The sequence below is a fragment of the Lepidochelys olivacea genome, assembly GCF_965140295.1.
Source record: "Lepidochelys olivacea isolate rLepOli2 genome assembly, chromosome: 3".
In the NCBI taxonomy this organism is placed as follows: Eukaryota; Metazoa; Chordata; order Testudines; family Cheloniidae; genus Lepidochelys; species Lepidochelys olivacea.
Genome location: NC_140413.1, coordinates 33,326,582 through 33,346,364, shown reverse-complemented (window position 1 = coordinate 33,346,364; position 19,783 = coordinate 33,326,582). Strand labels below are relative to the sequence as shown.

General features: G+C 40.4%; 1 long non-coding RNA gene across 1 annotated transcript in view; it reads left to right on the top strand.

Annotated features, from left to right (window-relative positions):
* Positions 1-19,783, top strand: part of LOC311518566 — a 105,329-nt gene that overhangs the window by 33,992 nt on the left and 51,554 nt on the right. Inside the window, exon 2 of the long non-coding RNA XR_014711025.1 lies at positions 5,460-5,548. This is a non-coding gene — a long non-coding RNA (uncharacterized lncRNA). The remainder of the gene's footprint in view (positions 1-5,459; positions 5,549-19,783) is intronic.

The following is a 19,783-nucleotide window of genomic DNA, read 5'->3' as shown; positions in this document are numbered from 1 at the left end:
GTTGTTTGGAATAGAGATTTGAATACACAACTCTCTCTGACCCAATGGATACAAATGTATCTAATGTTAAAAAAGCAACTATAGACCTGAGACTACAGCTTAGTTGCCAAAAGACACTTTTTCGAATATACTAGTCCTCCACGTAGGCTAATGGTAATGGGCCTAATAAATGCTGACCACAGTTGGAAATAATATTCTCTTGGGAAAAAAATTATTGATAAATATAAAAAATTATAACTAAAAAATGAATCAACTTAATCTGCAGCAAACGAGATGTAAGTTAGATTATAGAAAAAAGTTTCTAACTATATGATTTTTAAGCACTGGAATAGGTTTCTAAGGGAGTTTGTGGAATCCCCATCATTGAAGGTTTTTAAAAACAAGTTAGAGAAACACCTGTGACATATGGTTTAGATATATTTGGTTCTTCCTTAATGCAGGAGCCTGGACTAGATCAGTGGTTCACAACCAGGAGTGTGTGTATACTCCTGGAGGTACACAGAGGTCTTCCGGGGGTACATCAACTCACAACCCCCAGGGGGTTGCGGGATTGTTTTAGGGGTGTCGTAAGTGCATGGCCAGCATAGGGTGTGGCAAGCAGGGCAACTGCCCTGCAAAGCTAAGTTACATGCTTGAGCCCCAGGTGGTGCTGGTGCTTGGGCTTATGCCATGGGCGGCAGGGCTTGGACTTCAGACTCCTGAAGGGGGTACAGTAGTCTGGAAAGGCTGAGAACCATTGGACTAGATGACCTCTGGAGGTCCCTTCCAGCCCCACATTTCTATGATTCTGTTGCTCACCTTGGTATTACAATAGCAAGTAGAAGCGCCAACTGTGATTTCAGTCCCGGTATGCTAGGGAGCTGTACAAACATGTCATGAGTAGTGCTCCATGTCTGTCATGCAAGTCGCAGAAGTCATGGATTCCGTGACTTTCCGTGACCTTCGTGAATTCTGCAGCTGACAGTGTGGCTGACCCCAGGGCTACCCAATTAGCTGGCTCTGGGTCCGGTGCTCAGGTGGCCCCAGGGAGAGCTACGCCTGCTGCTGCTGGAGTGGCCCCAGGCAACTGGCCCCAAGACCACCTGAACAGTTGTCCCCAGGGGCCCAGAGCAGCTACTGCTGGCAGCCCTCAGGTGGCTGGAGCAGCTGCTGCTGGCAGCCCCTGGGCAGCTGTGCCCCTGACCCTGGACCGCCACAACATGAGCAACTTCAACCCCCAACAGCAGTCCCTGCCTCCCCCCCTCCCCACACACACACACGCTTCTCTCAAGATTTAGTGAGGGGTATTTATAGTATAAGTCATGGACAGGTCATGGGGCAGTGAATTTTTGTTTACTGCCTGTGACATGTTCAAGACCTTTACTAAAAATACTCGTGACTAAATCATAGCCTTAGTCATGAGGCAGCCCCTACCCTGCAAAGCTTTCAGTCCAAATTAACAAGGCAAAGGTGGAAAGAGAGGTGAAGCAACTAGTTTAAGATCACCCAACAGGTGAATGGCAGAGCTGAGAACAAAGCTTAGACCACCTAACTCATTAGTGCCTTATTCACTAGGCTTTTGCTAGTGATATAGGTAAGTATTACTCCCCATTTTTACAAATAGGAACATGGATGTGCAGAGGTCAACACTTTCAAAAACAGAGCTTATGTTAATATGTAGACACCTTAATCAGTGGTCTGGTTTTCAAAAGTGCTGAGCAACCAGCAGCTGTTACTGAGGTCAATGCAAATTACTGGGTGTTCAGCATTCTTGAATATGAGACCACATAAGCATTTGGAAGCTTAACTTTTGGCTTCCATTTTTATGAAAAACATAGCCAGACATTTTAGAAGTGGGCACCTAGAGCAGGAGTTTTCACTATTAGGCCTTCAATTCAAGTAGGCCATTCTTTCTCCTAATTGAGCTGTGTTAACAATTTGCAAGGAAAGGTTAATAATTCTGTTAATTTAGCTTTTTTGTCTGTTTCCTAATTATCCATGAACAGGCAGCAATTTTTACCCGTTTGTTCACTGTTCAACATTGTTTAATGAATGTTGTATGCAAATAAAAGGAAGCCTGTAGATTGTTCCTGAACTGTTTGTTGAAATTGTTTATGGTTCACGATCAGAGATTTTTCATCTAAGGCACACAGTCAACGATTCTGTTCCATGATTGGATGAGATAGTCTTTATAAACAAAGGGGATCCTGATTAGGTGGCTGATTCTCTTGAGAGGGAGGTGGGAACACTTTCGGGAGGGAGGTGAAGCAGGAGCTGGAAGGTCTAGGGAGTTTTAGGGCATTCTAAATCTTTTCCTTCCTGTTTTTCCACAAGAAAGAGCAATATTTGTCTACACAGATGGATCCTAGATTTAAAGATACCTGCATTCCTTAATGACAGAGGAGGAAAAGCCCTACAGAACTGGAAGCAACATTTACTGATTGTTTACATTAAACTTCCAGAGCAGGAACGTTTTACTGAAATGCCCGTAGACATTCAGCAGCATAACTCAGGCAGCCCCATTGCTGCAATGTTCACAAGTAGCCCATCTAATCCTTTCAAGCCTACATTTGTGCGGTATTTTAGACTGGAGGTGCCCAAAATATCCTTTGGACAGCTCAGCTTAGCTGATTCTCAAAGAGATTGCATGGGTAAGAGACCTTTTCTTTGCAACCTGTTAAATGGGTCCATGCTGGCGAGGAGTGGGTGCTCCTCACTATTTATCTATAAAGTTGCCCATCGCAATGGAACGTGACACACATTTCATGACCTGCTGTCTTCCCTGTCTTTTCTGCATCTCCTCTCTCTTTATCCCAAATCAGCTCCTATGAACATCCTTACAAATGATCACAAGAACAGTCATATGTGGTCAGACCAATGGTCCAGCTAGTCCAATATCTTGTCAGTGCCCAATGCCAGATGCTTCAGAGGGAGTGAAAAGAACAGACAATCATCAAGTGATCCATCCCCAGTCATCCACTCCCAACTTCTGGCAAACAGAGGCTAGAGACACTCAGATCATGCAGCTGTATCCCTGACCATCTTGTCTAATAGCCACTGATCGACCTATCCATGAAATATGAACCATTAAAACCTGAATTGTCATCATCACAGATCCAAATATATAAAGTAAATGAACTCTAATAAGTTCTCAAGCAGCACTGCTTGAGAATATACCAATGTTCGCATGCAATGAACATAAAGATTGTAATGACTTGTGAAGTGTTCATAGCTAACTTTCCCGAGTTGTAGCTGTATTCCCAGTAAATAAAAATTCTTGTGCTGGGCTTATCTGAGAAAAGTTCATAGGTTCATCTACAGACCAACATGTTTAGATGCTTCTCTGACCCACATGTAACCCCTTAGGTCTCCAAAATGGACCTGAAAACCTTGTTAGAAAAAGCTGTCTTGTGTGCCTTGTAGTGCTGCTGCTATTTGTATTCAAGCAGTGCCTAGAAATCCCAAACAGGGCCTGTTGCGCTCAGTGCTATACAAACACAAAAGAGTTTGTTAAAACTTGGCTTCCTCTAAACTGTCATTTAATGGCACCATTGAGCTCCAAGGCCCACAACTTCATGTGCAGTCTTCTCTCTCTTTTCTCTCATACCAGGGGAAATGTTCAGACTGGTATGTGGAGGAAATTAGTTGTATGGTGGAGGGAGGTTTCATGTTAACAAGAGGAGGAATCTGTGATGGTTCCCCAGCTAAGGATGGGCTAATGGCAGAGACCTCCTGATTTCCCTGGGGCCTCAAATTATGATCACAAAGCTTTCCTTTGGTGTAAAGTAGCTGATGCTCCAGCCAACATGGCATGAGCAGTAAACATTACACTTCACATTGTTTCTACCATTCCTTGTCTGAACTGGCCCTACCAGAAATACTGGAAGATCAGTACTTCTCCTTGGATTTCAGCACTTACACTGTCATTTCAATCAGTGGAAATGCAGAGGCATGTGAAATAATATATATTAGATCCAAACAAGCTGGAGGTGGGAGGGGGAGGAGAGGCAGAGACATACAAGAATCCAAATGTGGATGTGATTTGCCACAGCAATGTGCCAAACAGACCTGAACAGCTCAGAACTTTTTGTGATTCAAAATCCAGGGCTGAAACTTGTGGCTCACTCATTTCATATGAGAAGGCTACACTTGATGAAAGTCAGAATCACTTGCCATCCTTTCTGTGAATAATCCTTGGGCTTCATCTCACTCGCAACCAGTTTATTCATAGATTCATATTTTTAAGACCAGAAGGAACCACGGTGATCAAGTTGGACCTCCAAAAAAACGTTAGGCCACAGAATTTTATCCAGCAATTCCTGTATCCAGTATATCTTTTTAAAAGATTATCTTGATTGAGATACACTTTCCACAGTATGCATCCGATGCAGTGAGCTGTGGCTCACGAAAGCTTATGCTCAAATAAATTGGTTAGTCTCTAAGGTGCCACAAGTACTCCTTTTCTTTTTGATTGAGACTGCAAGTGATGGAGAATTTACCACCTTTTTTGCATGTGTTTGATATTATTTTAAATATGTCACATATTATGGTTCCCATTTTCTAATTTTATGCAAGGACCAAATTCACCCAGTTTGCCACTGGAAGGTGTAGATTACATGGTCCCCATGTGTCCCAGCAAGAATTACTTACCCCAAGTCAGGAGAATAGAGAGATATTCTACCAGTCTCTTCCTTGGTGGAAAGGAGGCAGCTTTATTATGTGGCTGGAGCCCCACCAGATGGGATGACCTAGGGGAGACACTGAATCAGCACTTCACCTGTCTGACTTGGTGATAACCACTCCCCACTAGGTGCCGCACAATTTTGGAGCTCTGCTGGTCACCTGCCTACCCACCCCATAGAGTTGAAGATTTCTGTTTGCTCTTTGCCAACACAGCTTCCCCCTTTGGGCTGTCTTTTCACCCCTGGGCCTTCTGTCTTGGACTTCTGGCATAGTCGCTGGACAAAATGTGACCCCAAGTTTGCATCTTACCCAACAATTCCAACTTCCACACAGGATATTGTGTCCATTGATGCTTATATTTTGGTTTCCTCTATTCATTCCATGCACCTAAACACAGTGGCCTGAACTTTCTGAGACATGCTGGCTGGCATCCAAAGCTTCCAAATGTGAAATGGTCAGAAGTGAAACATTTCAGGGTCAGCAACCTAACAAAAATCTGTAAAACTATCACTAAGAAGATTAATAACTAGACAAGAACAGTTGATCCTCATTGTCCCAGACTGTAGTATCTGTTGACATATCTCACAATACACTTCCTTTCCCAGGATTTTCTGTCATGATAAAAAAAATCAACTTCCATACATTTCAGCTCACTATCTAAAACCCAGAATATGCTACTGACATTTCATATTACATTTTATTGCACAATCTGTAGGGAAGATAGTTAACCAGATAACTTTTCACAATAGTTGCTCTTAAAGCTCGGTCTGTTTTATCCCTTCTTTTTTTATGTTCAGGAAATGGCATCTGATGTGATACAACTGTTCCCATGCCCGCTCAGTGCAGTTCATCTTGTTTGCTGGATTAGGCTCAGGAGGGAGGCAAGGTAAGAGACTTGGCTGTGAGTATTCAACATACAGAAGAAGAATTTTACAGATGTACCCACATTGAAACAGCACAGGACCCATGTATCTGCTAGAGAATTCATTTTGAGATTTATCAGATCAAAGGTCAAGATCAGAACGAAATGAAATGGTTTCTTTGTCAGGGCTCAGTAGGCAGAAGGTGGGGGGTATGTATTGTGAGCACTCTCTAGTTAAATTGTTGTAGTAGCACAAAACATTACTGCATTAGGCTGTAGCCTGTAATCAGCCCCAGCTGGAAGCTCATATCAACATTACTGTTCATCTTGCCAGTTCCCTGTTAATCCTTTAAAAGGGTAGGTAAAAACAGGACTGGTATCTTATATTACATAGGTGGATTTATGGAACCCAGCTATTCAAATATTTTACTCTTACCGGACAAACAATTTTTATTTCTGAAATGTTTAATTGGTTAATTTAGAACATGCAAAATAAATGACAAAAGGCTCCAGAGGAAATTTTGTCTCATTTTGGAGTACTGTTCAGGGTTTTAACATCAGGCCTTCTTCTGTTCACTGTGGCAGTGTCTTCTTTTGGACCTGAGTAAAATTCTATATATAAAAATTTGGAAAAAATATTGTTGAGCCAATTATTTCAAAATGTATACATTTCCAGGAGCCCTAATCTCTTGGATTCCAGAAGAATCCATTTTGGCTTTGCTCCTCAGCATTTACATGAGACCACATGGAGGGGTAAGTTGATATGCTGTGAGCTCAGCAGCCATCAATATGCCAATGATACCCAAGTGATATCGCACTTTCCACAGATGCAACCAGCACCATCACACTTATGTCACTAGGCTTACAAGAGTCAGTCCTGCCTGAAAACAGCTCAAATTAAACCTAGGTAAGACCAGCATGAGCCTGGTCAAAAGGGGACAAAAGTAGCTGGGACCCTGTCCTTCTCTTACCCTGAAAGCATCTTTCCCCTCCTCTCCTGCCCCTAAGTAGTGTGAAGTCTTCGTGTCCTGTTCAACTCATAGCTAAGGTTAGATGATCACGTAGCTTAAATGAAGAAACCTTCTTCCCCCTGGGGCTTCCTAGGAAACTCCATACCTTCTTCCCAGAGGGAGATGTGACACATTTGTTACTCCTAGTTTGGATTACAGTATCTGAAACTGTATACACATGTGATGTGCAGTGGCTCCAGTTTGAATGCATCTTCCCACTTCCTTGATGGATTTCCTATGGGGTACTGTGAGCACATCATTCCTATACTCCAGTCCCACCACTGATTTCAAGTCCATGTCTATTGTTATTTTAAAGTCATCAATGGTTAGGACCCATTAGTGACTATGTCTTCATCCACAACCCCTCTCTAGAGCTGCATTGATCAGCTGTAATGCAGCTTCCAAAGGCCAGCACAAAGTAAAACCCTCCTCTATGACAAAACCTTTCCATCAGAATAGCATGATTATTTAAAGAAAAAATTCTTCAAGCAGAGCTTCCAGAACTGGGGATAAGAGAAAAGCAGAAAACTCATTAACATTTAGTTTACTTGGGAATCACATATATACTGGGTAATGTGATAGAAAACCCTAAATGAAACAGACATAAATATATTTTGTAGGATATAGTTCTGAATGTACTAGTTACATACATAAACAGAATTCAGTGTATCAATTTTATACTCAGTTCCTGTTATACCCACTACTTATTTCCAATGTACAATGGCTGGTACTTCAAATGATGATTTTTCTGAAGGTTGTTTCTAGCAGAGATGTAAGATGAAAGCAGATCAAGATTTAACTTAAAAGTCTGAACTCCATATAGCATGGTTCCACCCCATAGTCGTGGGAGGAAATGATCCTTTGATAGTCACAAGAGATAGTCAGAGCTCTTTGGAAACTAGAATGTCTAGAAAGAGACTTTGAGGCTTTTATGATTCAAGTTTCTTGTGGATTCTCTAGTGGAAAGAAACATAATTGCATCAGTTGAATGGTATACACTATCTACGCTATTGATTTTTGAAAACACTATTATATTAGAATCTAATCAGTTTTGTAAACAGCATTTCTTGTTATAGACTAATGGAACAAAATATTTAATTTCCTACTTTTTTCTCCAATGAATGCTGTACTCATTTTGTCTCCTGAATGCTTACAAATCACTTTGACATCAGAATCCCTACTTTACCTTTGACCTTGATTTTGCAACTCGGGACTTTCTCCTACACTAGTAATAATAGCTCTGAAAAAAAGCCATTTTCTCCCATTTATAGTGGATCCTGCTGTGTGGATTTCTTTAACAGGATTTAGATGATCTCCTTATCTGTAGTCACTTTTCCTTTCTCCTTTCCATATGTTTATCCTTAAGACAGCCTTTAGCTCGCATCACTAATCTCACAGATGGCTATCAGCCATCTCAAACACCTCAATATGTAGCTCCAACACACTTTTGTGAGTTAACTGAACACTTATCTCTCAAATTTCCCACCTATTAAACCATAAATATAAAGCTACAAGGACCCAGGTAAGAAATAGCATGCTAACTTTAGAAGCAAGGAAAAGAAATAGAAAATATGTCTATTGCAATAGAAATGCACAGTGCACTTCTGCAAATGCCAAGACCTAAACAAACTCTACACAGTGACTTTTATCTAGTACTCACATGAGTAGGTGCTCACTAACATTAAAAAAAGGTTTGTCAATCTGCTCCGAACGAATCAGGGGTGATTTAAATAACTGGATTTCTCTGTATCTAATGGAGGAGGAGGAAGAGCTCTGCCAGACCCCTAAGACAGAATCCTGAATACTGTGCTTAAATGTTTAATATCTTCCATGTTGTGTGTTTTCTTTTTGTAACCTATTTGCTATTAAAAGCTTATTCTGTTTAAGAAACCCCCTCATGATGGGTAAGGTTAATATATTTAGGACAAAGTACTCTCTCAGATTTTCTCAAGTCCTCTAGCCAGAAGCAAGGAAAAATTTTGTGAGGGTAAGTCTGGTCACTAGTCGTGTATGTGAGAGGAGATTTAGTTTCACTTACAAGAGATGCCCAAGAGTACAGAAAGGGCACAGAAAGTGTGAAATTACCTTCAGGTATACCCGCTACTGACTTCAGTGGGAGTAGCATTTGGAGCATGAGTCTAAGTATGTGTCACAGTGTGAAAATAGGATTTTAATTCCTGAATTTTAGATATTGAGTGAAAAACAGAGAAAATAAAATATGTATAGAGTTGTTTTCTTGTCTGCTTTCTCTAAATAGGATGACACGGGATACTGCTGCTATGTAAAAAGAAAAGGAGTACTAGTGGCACCTTAGAGACTAACCAGTTTATTTGAGCATTAGTCTCTAAGGTGCCACAAGTACTCCTTTTCTTTTTGCGAATACAGACTAACACGGCTGCTACTCTGAAACCTGCTGCTATGTAGTAAATTCTTTAAATAGTCAAGTAGCTAAGTCATGTCAACTAAACCTAGCAAAGAAGTATGAAAAAGTAATTATTTAGTATAAGGAAACCTGCCACTTTCTGCCTCCATATCCATTCTGCCCTGGGCATATAGGTACTCTAAACTACCCAATCCATGCTACTTTCTAATGGGGGAATGTGAGGCTTGTTGGGGGTGCCCAGGGTTGTGGGGTACCTCGCTGCCACCTGCCCTTGGCATGAGAAAGCCTTGTCTGTGACTGCTGTCTCAGTATGCAAAAGGCATACAGTGTGAGCCATACAATAAACAAATGCCAGACAGGGAGATAGGTGTCACTTACCTCTTGCCTGAAAGGATTAGCTGTGAGGTATGTCACCTCCTGGTGATCTGTCTTCACTCCAAGAGTTTAAGAGCATAATTTTCAGTATAGACACATAAATCCATAAATATTATCCATCCACTCATTTTGGAATGGTTATGATGACCAGTAGGCAACTGGCTTTCAGTTGAGATCTCACATGTGATACATTGGTGAACTATTATGCAGATATCTGACTCAGCGAATCCCTGTAAAATCCTATGCATCCTGTGTTCCCTCTGCCATTTGGTATCAAGGAGTCTCTGGGTCACAGGGAGACTGGAAGAACTGGCTGCAAAGGAAGGCAGGGTAAGGCACATCAAGGTGGGTGGAAGAGCCAGACTGATGCCAGTTGAGACCCAAATTGGCCCACAGTACAAGCCTACTGGGAATTGAACAATGCTGAAGTGTTTATCTAATCTTCACTTTGCGCATGAGGCTTTGCAGGTAACCCCTGTAACTGCTCCAGCTGTTGTATAATTGATTGTGAAAGCTAGACAAATTGCTGTACCATAAATAACATACAAATGTGATAATGGTCCTGTGGTTGGGAGGTCCTATTATCAGCGCTTGGCAATATATAAACATCTGAGGTGATCAATACCCTGATTAGAATGAATTTTGTGGTGAGAAAATGGCTGAAGCCTTGCAACGTATCTGAACTGACAAAAATAGTTTTGATCAGAGACTTTAGACTGCTTAAAACAAGGCAGGAGAGGGTGAAATTCTATCTTTAATTATAGGCCACTGGCTATGGTAAAAATGTAGGGTCACCTATTCCCCATGCCACACAGTGTGCCACCAATGACATCAATGCAGAGAGACCAGATATAGAATCTGGCCTTTCTGTAGTAGCTAAACTTTTAGTTATTATTATTTATTGTTTGTCTGGTGCCTTATTGCTGTGTTCAGTACAACTCAATAGGAAAATATGCTTCCCTTTAGGACCAGTATTTACCCTTTGTTTTTCTTCCTCCTTCCTCCTCCTCCTTTTTTTTTTTTTTTTTTTTTGGTTTCTCTCTCTCTTCCTTGTCTTTAGGTCTCTTCTCATTTCTTCCCTCTGAACTTACTTCCCTGCATCAACTCCCAAATAGCCACCTCTCATAGTCATTCCCAACCTCTTTCTCATTCTTCTTCTGAGATAAGCACGGAAATAGTGAATGATAATATTTAAAGTTTTGTTAGGCTTTTGTTTTAACACTCAGTGACAACAGTTGTTGGTTGGGAAGTTCACATTTCTGGGGCAGGCTCTGTACAGACTCAGGAAGACCACACTGTATTGGTTACATTTGGTTAACATTTGGAATGTTACCTTTCAGCAACAAGGACATAACAACTCTTTCTTTAAAACACAAAATGAGAGTCTGTTGATTCAGAACAGGGGTAGGCAAACTTTTTGGCCCGAGGGCCACATCTGGGTGAGGAAATTACATGCAGGGCCATGAATGTAGGGCTGGGGCAGAGGTTTGGGGTGTGGGAGGGAGTGTGGAGTGTGGGAGGGGGTGCGGTGTGCAGGAAGGGACTCAGGGCAGGGGGTTGGGATGCAGGAAGGGTGCGGCAGGGGGCTCAAGGCAGGGGGTTAGGTTGCAGGAGGGATGCAGCAGGGGACTCCGGCAGGGGGTTAGGGGGCTCAGGGCAAGGGGCTGGGTGCAGGATGCAGGAGGGGTTTGGGGTGCGGGCTCGTGTTCTGTTCAACTCATAGCTAAGGTTAGATGATCACATAGCTTAAATGAAGAAACCTTCTTCCCCCTGGGGCTTCCTAGGAAACTCCACCCCTTCTTCCCAGAGGGAGATGTGACACATTTGTTACATCCCTCCTGATTCAATAAGTCCCTGTAACACTTGACTCTTCTCCATTGTAATATGGGTGAGACACATCTTTGCAAAATGGCTGCTTATTGGTTTTATTGTAAGGATGACACAGTATCTCTTGTACTGGACATGTTTGCATTAGATTGCAATTGCCTCCATTATTTATTGTAAACAAATGAAGTCTCTGCTGTTTAACACAATATTCTATCTTCATGCCTTCTGGATTTTTTATTAGGTGCACTGCAATTTTGTAAAACTTTCATTTGGGAAGCACATTTTTCATTAGCCTTGCAAACTTGTAATCTAGCCTCAGCTTCTAATGTAGGGCAATTCCTTGTGAACCCAATATTCCCATTGACTTTGGAAGTATTGATCATAACAAAATTCCCCACTCGGTTACACCTTTGACTTCATAGGTTGTTGCATGGGCTTGGGTGATGGGAGAATTTGGTGTCTATCTATTTGAATGACAAAATGGCTTAGAGTTCCATATATTAAAATGCCTCATCCAAAATGTTCTCCAACACTAAACACTTTCAAGATATGATAAGCACTTATATGTCAAATCTTATTCATTTTATGGGATCATTCTGAAGTTGGATATATTATTTGTTCGTCGTCTCAGAAATCTTGGAAAGTTTCCTTCTTTTTAAACGCTAAACATCTTTATGCATACAATGATATTAAATCCTTAATATGAAAACATAAAAGTGTCTGTTGAACCCTGAGATTATTTAGAAAGGGTGGGTTTGAGCCAGGCTGTTTTTCAGTGTCCAGTCAAGGGGTCTTTTTAGTGAGGTTTCAACATTCTTTCTTGCACTCAGTCACATTTTGCTATATGTTAAGTAATGTATTTTCAACACCATTTATTTACCACATTAGCACATGATCGGGAAGTAAGTTTCCTGAAAGTTAGTTTTCTTCTCATAGGAGTCACCATGTATTCAATTATTTATATAGTCCCCAGAGATAAGAATTATTATTCCCAGTTTCAGAGATAAGAAAGGGATGTAGGGGTTGAACTCAACAAGTTCAGAATTCAGTGCCTAAAGTTAGGTACCTAAAATCCATGTTGTGAATTCATTGTGAATCCCTGTTGGATTCAGTATGATTTGTGGCTGCTCAGCATTTCTGAGAACCAGGTTACTTACGTAAGTGTCTGAACATGCCCAGTCTTTTTAACCTTTCCTCATAGGTCAGGTTTTCTAAACTCTTTATTGTTTTTGTTGCTCACCTCTGGACTCTCTTCAATTTGTCCATGTCTTTCTTAAAAGATCCCCAAACTGGACATAATACTCCAGCTGAGTCCCCAATCTCAAGTAGAGTGGGACAATTACCTCCCATGCCTTCCTGCTTTTATTGAATTTCATCTTGTTGACTTCAGAACAATTCTACTATTCATCAAGGTCATTTTGAATTCTAATCCTGTCTTCCAGAGTACTTGCAACCCCTCTCAGCTTGATGTCATATGCACATTTTATAAGCATACTCTCCATTCCATTATCCAAATCATTAATGAAAAATATTAAATAGTACAGGATCCAGGACTTACCCTGGTGGGACTTCCCTAGAGATGTCCCCTCAGTTTGACAGTGGACCATTTATAGCTACGCTTTGATTATGGTCTTTTTGACCAGTTTTACACCTGTCTTATAGCAATTTCATCTAGACCACTTTTTCCTAGTTTGCTTATGAGAATGTCATAGAATCACAGAATCATAGAATATCAGGGTTGGAAGGGACCTCAGGAGGTCATCTAGTCATGTCGTGTGGGACTGTTTCAAAAGCCTTACTAAAATCAAGATCTATCATGCCTACTACTTCCCCATATCCACTAGGTCCAGCACCCTGTCAAAGAAGAAAATCAGGTTGGTTTAGCATGATTTGTTCTTGACAAATCCATGTTGGCTATTACTTATAATCATATTATCCTCTAGGTGCTTACGAATCAATTGTTTAATAATTTGTTCCAGTATCTTTCAGGTATCCAACTTAGGCTGACTAGTCTATAATTTCCTGGATTCTCTTTGTTCCCCTTTTTAAAGATATGTACTATGCTTGCCCTTCTCCAGTCTTCTGGGACCTCACTCATGCTCTATGAGTTCTCAAAGATATTCGCTAACAGTTCCAAGATTACTTCAGCTAGCTCATTACATATCCAGGGTGAATTTCATCAGGCCATACTGACTTGAATACATCTTACTTATCTAAATATTCTTTAAACCCATTTTCCCTATTTTGATTTGTGTTCCTTTCCCCTTGTTGGTAAGATCAGTTGTGTTAAGTATTTGGTCAGAATTTACCTTTTTAATGAAGACTGATGCAAAATAGGTATTGAACTCCTTAGCTTTCATGATGTCCATTATTAGAATCATAGAATATCAGGGTTAGAAGGGACCTCAGAAGGTCATCTAGTCCAACCCCTGCTCAAAGCAGGACCAATCCCCAATTTTTGCCCCATATCCCTAAATGGCCCCCTTAAGGGTTGAACTCACAACCCTGGGTTTAGGGGGCCAAAGCTCAAACCACTGAGCTATCCCTCCAGTTCTCCTTCCCTTCAAAGTAGAGGACTTACACTTACCTTTGTCTTTCCCTTGCTCCTAATGTATTTATAGAACGTCTTCTCATTACCTTTTATGACCCTTGCCAGGTGTAACACATTTTGTGCCTTAGCCTGAGGGATTTTGTCCCTGAATACTTGTACTATTCTTTTTTACTCATCCTTAGAAATTCAAAGGTCATACTTTCCTAAGAGATTTGGATAAACTGCATTTTAGCTGTGGCTGGTTCCTTATCTATCTTACTTGCTTATATTTCACCATATCTAGAATATTTGCAGATGTGAAAGGGGTTCAAATTAGTGCTGGCGGTGGAACCTCTGTTTCAGGACTGATGGTCCCTGTGACAGAGTACACTAATATAATTAACTGTGTCTAGTTTTTCTGTGTCTACGTACACCACTACTAACACTGTGCATATGCACCACTACCACTATTATATATATGCACTATCACATTCAACTGAATAGAATAAGAACTCTTCAGCTGTGAATCATAGACCTTCTACAGCTGACAGCTAATTGAAATTTGCCTTTTGGTAGGGATCTGTGCTTTTGAGATAGAAGGATCTGAGTTCATAAATTCATAGCTCCAAAGCCAGGAGGAACCATTGTGATCATCTCGTCTGACCTCCTGTGTAATACAGACATAGAAATTCTTGAAAATAATTCATAGACCATATCTTTTAGAGTTCTAGTCCTGCTGCCACCATGAATTTCTGAGTGACCATGATGTGCCACACAGTGACAACCAAAAAGTCCTAGGGGGCAAGGAGTCATTACTATAATTTGAAATTATCTAATTCCATATTGGATTCTCGCATTTGAATCCATTTTTCTACATCCACTAAACCAGGGGTTCTCAAACTTCATTGCTCTGTGACCCCCCCCTTCTGACAACAAAAATTACTACATGACCACAAGAAGGGGAGATCGAAGCCTGAGCCCACCACCTTGGGTAGCGGGCCAAAGCTAAAGTCCAAGGGCTTCAGCCCCAGGCAGGGGGCCTCTAATCTGAGTCCTGCTACCCAGGGCTGAAGCCCGTGGGCTTCGGTTTAGGTCCCAGACGGTGGGACTTGGGCTTGAGCTTCAACCCTAGGTCCCAGCAAGTCTAAGCCCTGGAGACTCCATTAAAACCTGGCTGTGACCCACTTTGGGATCCCGACCCACAGTCTGAGAACCACTGCACTAAACCTGAAACAATATACTTGTTATAAACAAAAATATGTTTCTATAAATATGGGAGTGACATGAGATTCAGGCTGCTATATGCTCTATTAATTTTATTGCAAACGATATATAAATGCCATTGCTTATGGAATCCTGAATCATTCAGTCCAAGCTGGGTTGCATGAGGTTCTTACTATTGTCAGCACATGAGAACAATAAAGCTTTGTGGAGGCACAAAGGAAGAAAGAATGCCACTTACAGGAAAGCAGGCTTGTCATTTACTATAGGAAACCAATGATTAGATCACAATAGCAGCAGTAGCTTAGTGATTTGCTTTATTTTTTTTTAGCTAGCAGAACCCAGCACCTGGACAATGAATTTTCCACCTAATCATCATCACAGAAAGGATGTTCAGTTTGACAGGTCAAAGATGCCTCTACAAGGAATTATGGGTTTTCATTTTAAGAATACATAATGGGTGTTAATTTGCTAGTTAGGACATTCAGTAGCTGAGTTTCAAAGCACAAAGCTTAAGTCTTAAGTATTCATTTATTGCTTAGTAAATTAATCAAAAACTGGTTTGCACTAAAAAAAGGCAATACATGATCCATTTTAAGGGGTATGTGATGTAATGTGTTTTGTAGCCTTTTGAAGACTCTAGTGTTTTGTTTCAGCCTTGTGTTAACTAAAATGTTAGATATATTTACTAGTTTATATTTCTTAACTAAATGTTTTAACTGTGCAAAGACATTCTATTTTTTCAGTGACTGAGAGAGCAGTCACTTCCGTAAAAATCTATAATATCCTGTGATTTTTGTTTCAAATGAAAAAAATAATCTCCACATTTAACTTTATATGCTTGCAGCTTTGCACTAGCATGATTACCATTTAATGATGTAATCCCAAGATACCTCTTCCTAACCAGCTCTTTGGTTGCTATTAGACAAAAGGCTGCTTTTTTCTAGATCATATTTACCTGATGGAGAAGTGCCGTGTTATGTGCAGAATATTTCCCACCATTTGTAATAACTTCACAAGTCTTTCCAGTAAACATGTGCAGATAGTCAAGTACCTGCTGTTGCAAATTATAGAACCAGAGTTTAACTGGAAAAATCTGCTCAATAACTGATAAAAGTGTATATTTTGCTGAATGGAACACATTTTGTTTATGACTTTTCACTTTATGATGGGCAAGTACTATTACATCATGCGTAGCATGAGCAATGAATGTCACATCTTCACTGCTTCAGAATGTACAACATATGCTGAGACACATACTCCACGTGTGGGAATGTACTTCAGTGCAATGCCTGTAATGTTACATGAAATACATAGAGTTTACTTTGCTTTTATTTGTAAGCATTTTATCACGACCAGCGCCTCACAGACTTGAGTTAACTAGGCCTTGGATCATCCCTGTGAGGTAGGAAATACTAAGCTCTCATTTTAGAGAAGGGGACATGTCCAAGATCAAACAGCTAGTCAGCTGGAGATATAGAAGGGGGATAACTCTTAATGGCACCCATTGTCCACCAGGCACTGCCAAGGAATGAAAAGGAGCTGGTTGTAGCTCCCTAATTTTTAAGGCCTGTGCTATGCCAGCTCAGCCTTAATGTGTTTCCAAGGAGCCTAAGGATTCCTCTGAAGTTTTGCTGTCTGGCTATCAGTCTGCCAAGTTGGGACTGCTGAAGAATAGCAGTGCTGCTCTGGCAATGCTGCCACCTGCCTCATACATGTCCCATACGTGGGATGTTGCAGACGGGTAGCTTAGGAGGTAGCTCCTGTTATGGTACGCCAGCTGTGAACTTCCCCAGACAGGAGCACTCTGGAAATCCACAGCTGAGGTGATCCAGTAGCTTCCCAGCCTTTCTATGGGAGCAGAGTCCTTAGAGGCCATTGGCAGTTGGTACAAAGTAGAGCAGCCCTGAGGCCTGGATCTGCACAGAACACAGCCCCAAGATCGGGATATTGTAAAAGTAGCTTCATGTGGCCTTTGCTCCAGCCCTTCCCTGAGCAATAGCAGGTTGTGTGAGTGTGTATAATATTTTTAACATTACAAAAGCTTTGGTGTCCTTCAGATTTTCTATCTAAAAAAGAATGGAAAAAACCCTGCACCCACTGAAGCCAGAATACTTATAAATTAAACCTCTCAGTCAGCTAAATGGTTCACCTATGAATCTTATTGTATTTGAAATATTACGTTCCAGCTGATAATACTGCAACGTAGAAATTAGTAATGGTAAAGACAGTCTCCTTTTTCATTCCATGCATCTCTCTGTACATCAAAAGTAGAATTGTTCCCCATGGTACATTCTTCAGTGCTTTGCCTCCTACAAAAAGCTTATTCATTTTCTGGAACTATCATGAGGTCGGATACATTATTTATACACCATGTCAGCTGTTTTTGAAAGGTTTTTTCTTTCTAAATCACCTGGAGGTTACTCCAGTTCCCTCAGGAGACTACTCCACATTCCATCAGGATTCACTATTCAGAACTGTATGCATATACTCAGACTATATTTTCCTTTGCTCGTTTTACTCCAATTACTGTTGATTACAACACCATAAAGGCTTATTCTGCCTCTGGTTTTTGCATATTTCACACAGATGAAGATGATTATCGTGCTCCCCCCCCCCGGGTCATTGTTTGGCCAGGCTATGCATAATTAATTATTTTCATTTTTTCCTCATATATCTTTCCCTCTAGCCTTTAATTTTATTACTATGTTCTGTATTCCCTCCACTTTGACAACATCTTTCTGTTCCTGAGAGTGGTGGAACACAGTATTCTACTCAATTTTCACTGGAGTCATAAAGAGACATTAATTCTTCCTTGGCCTGTGAAGAGATGGCTCTTGGTATGCTGCCTAAAATCATATTGATTTACGGCTGGCATACTGCGTCACAGGCAAACTCAAATCTATGGGAATTCTGCTGTGCACCATCATGAATAGGTCTCTACTGGACTTACTGCTTTCTCATTATCCTCTTCCCTAATGGGGGAGACTCTTCCCTCACAATGCTTATATATTGGATTATTTTATCACAAGCATGTTATCTTAAATTTTACCAGGATAAATCTCATTTTGTTGTTTCCTGTCCAAGTGTCTAACTTTTTTATGCCCTTTTGTATTATTTCTCTGTACTTATTGAGCTTCAACATTAAAGTTTCAACTTCAGATTCAGTGCTAAATGGTTCATATCAATACTTCACTATTACTTAGACTGCAGGCTCTTTGGGGTAGGGTAAGTTTCTTTATTCTGCATTTGTACAGAACCTATCACAATGGGGTTCTAGTACATGACTGGAGATCTAAGTTGCTACCACAATACAAATTAATTATAAGGCATTGTTGCCTACCTAAGCACATAGGCATTACTACCAAACCAGATTTGGCTTACTAGTTTCTGGATTTATTTTGGTTCACTCTTACATAGGTGACTGTAAAATAAACTAAAGTAAAGTAAAATAAATTAAAAAGCTGTATCTTCTTTAGGAGTTGGAAATGTTTCATTAAGCCTAATAATTAGTGCTGGATGGAAACGTTTTCAATGAGTTTTCCAACAAAAATGCAGAAAAATGTTTTCAATGAAAATTTTTCAGGAAAAACATTTTCCATTTTTCTTCCAGTTAGTCTTCCCCTTCCATGTTATTTATGTAGCCAGAACATGTCTAATCTCATGTCTAAGGGATCTGAGTTATTTTTACTACTCTTTCTTTCTCTTCAGGTTGAAATTTAATGAAAATCTGGTTACAACCAAGTTATATAACTCCTACCTCTAAACTTACAACTACTAAGAAGATGTTGCAGTTCAGAATACTTCTGAAATGCCTCCAAAATAAGAGGCCACTCTTAGATTTACTATTGATTTGTTTTAATGGTGTATTACATACCACAGCATACTGGAATATTATGTTCTTAATTCAGTTCATAATTATGGATGAATGGCAAAGGTCTCAAAGTAGGAACTTCTTGTTAGTTGATGTTTCTAGAAGCTTCAGTTAGGTGTCAAGGTTCAGCATTTAAATTTCTGTTACCATTAGTGGTACTTTTCCATTTCAGCTGACATTGCTGAAGCAAAGCTGTGATGTCTTTTGATAGGCTTTGATTCACAAGTATTTTTTCATGAAATTAGATTACAAAAAAGTTTCATTCTATCATCTCTGGCACATAGAAAACTCTGTCCCAAAAGGGCACCAAATTGTTAATTCAGGGCTTTCTTGTCTCTCTCCTGAATAACTGCATTTCTCTGTTCACAGGCCGTTCAAAAACTTTACTTTACAAATTACAATTTATCCATAATTCTGCAGCTAAAATGCTAACTGACTCAAAAGCAACTCAATATTTTATTATAACACATTTGAGACATTTAGGTTCGCTCCATTGAAATTTTATATTAATGTGAGGATTCTTCTTGTTTATAAGGACCCTTGCCCAACAAATCAGTTTATTTCTAGACACATAAGGCCAAAAGCTAGTTTAATTGGTAGGGACAGCTGTGTCTGGGATTGCCCATGTATAGGCATTTGTGGAGTTGATGGGTGAAATATGTTCTCACAGGATTGCAAGTTGTAGATCTCGATTACCTGTAATGGAGGAGTTAAATGCTGGGCAAGACGGGGAAAAAAGGCTGGAGAGTGAACCAGTTGTGAGCCAAGAGAGGCACAGGTACACTGTAAATTCGCTGCCAGGCACAACCTGCTCCATGTCTAATGGCATGCACAAATTGGTTAAATGCTCTTGTTTCTTTGATTGTTCTACACAGCTTGATCAATTAGTCCACCCAGTTGGCTCTATGGTTTTGTCTATACTAGCTGCTTGTCTGTTCCTGCCATCACCACTGACTGCTGTCAACTCCCCATACATTGTGTGTATCTACACACATAGCAGGAATTACACCCATAGCTCAAAGTGTGGACATGTCCATTG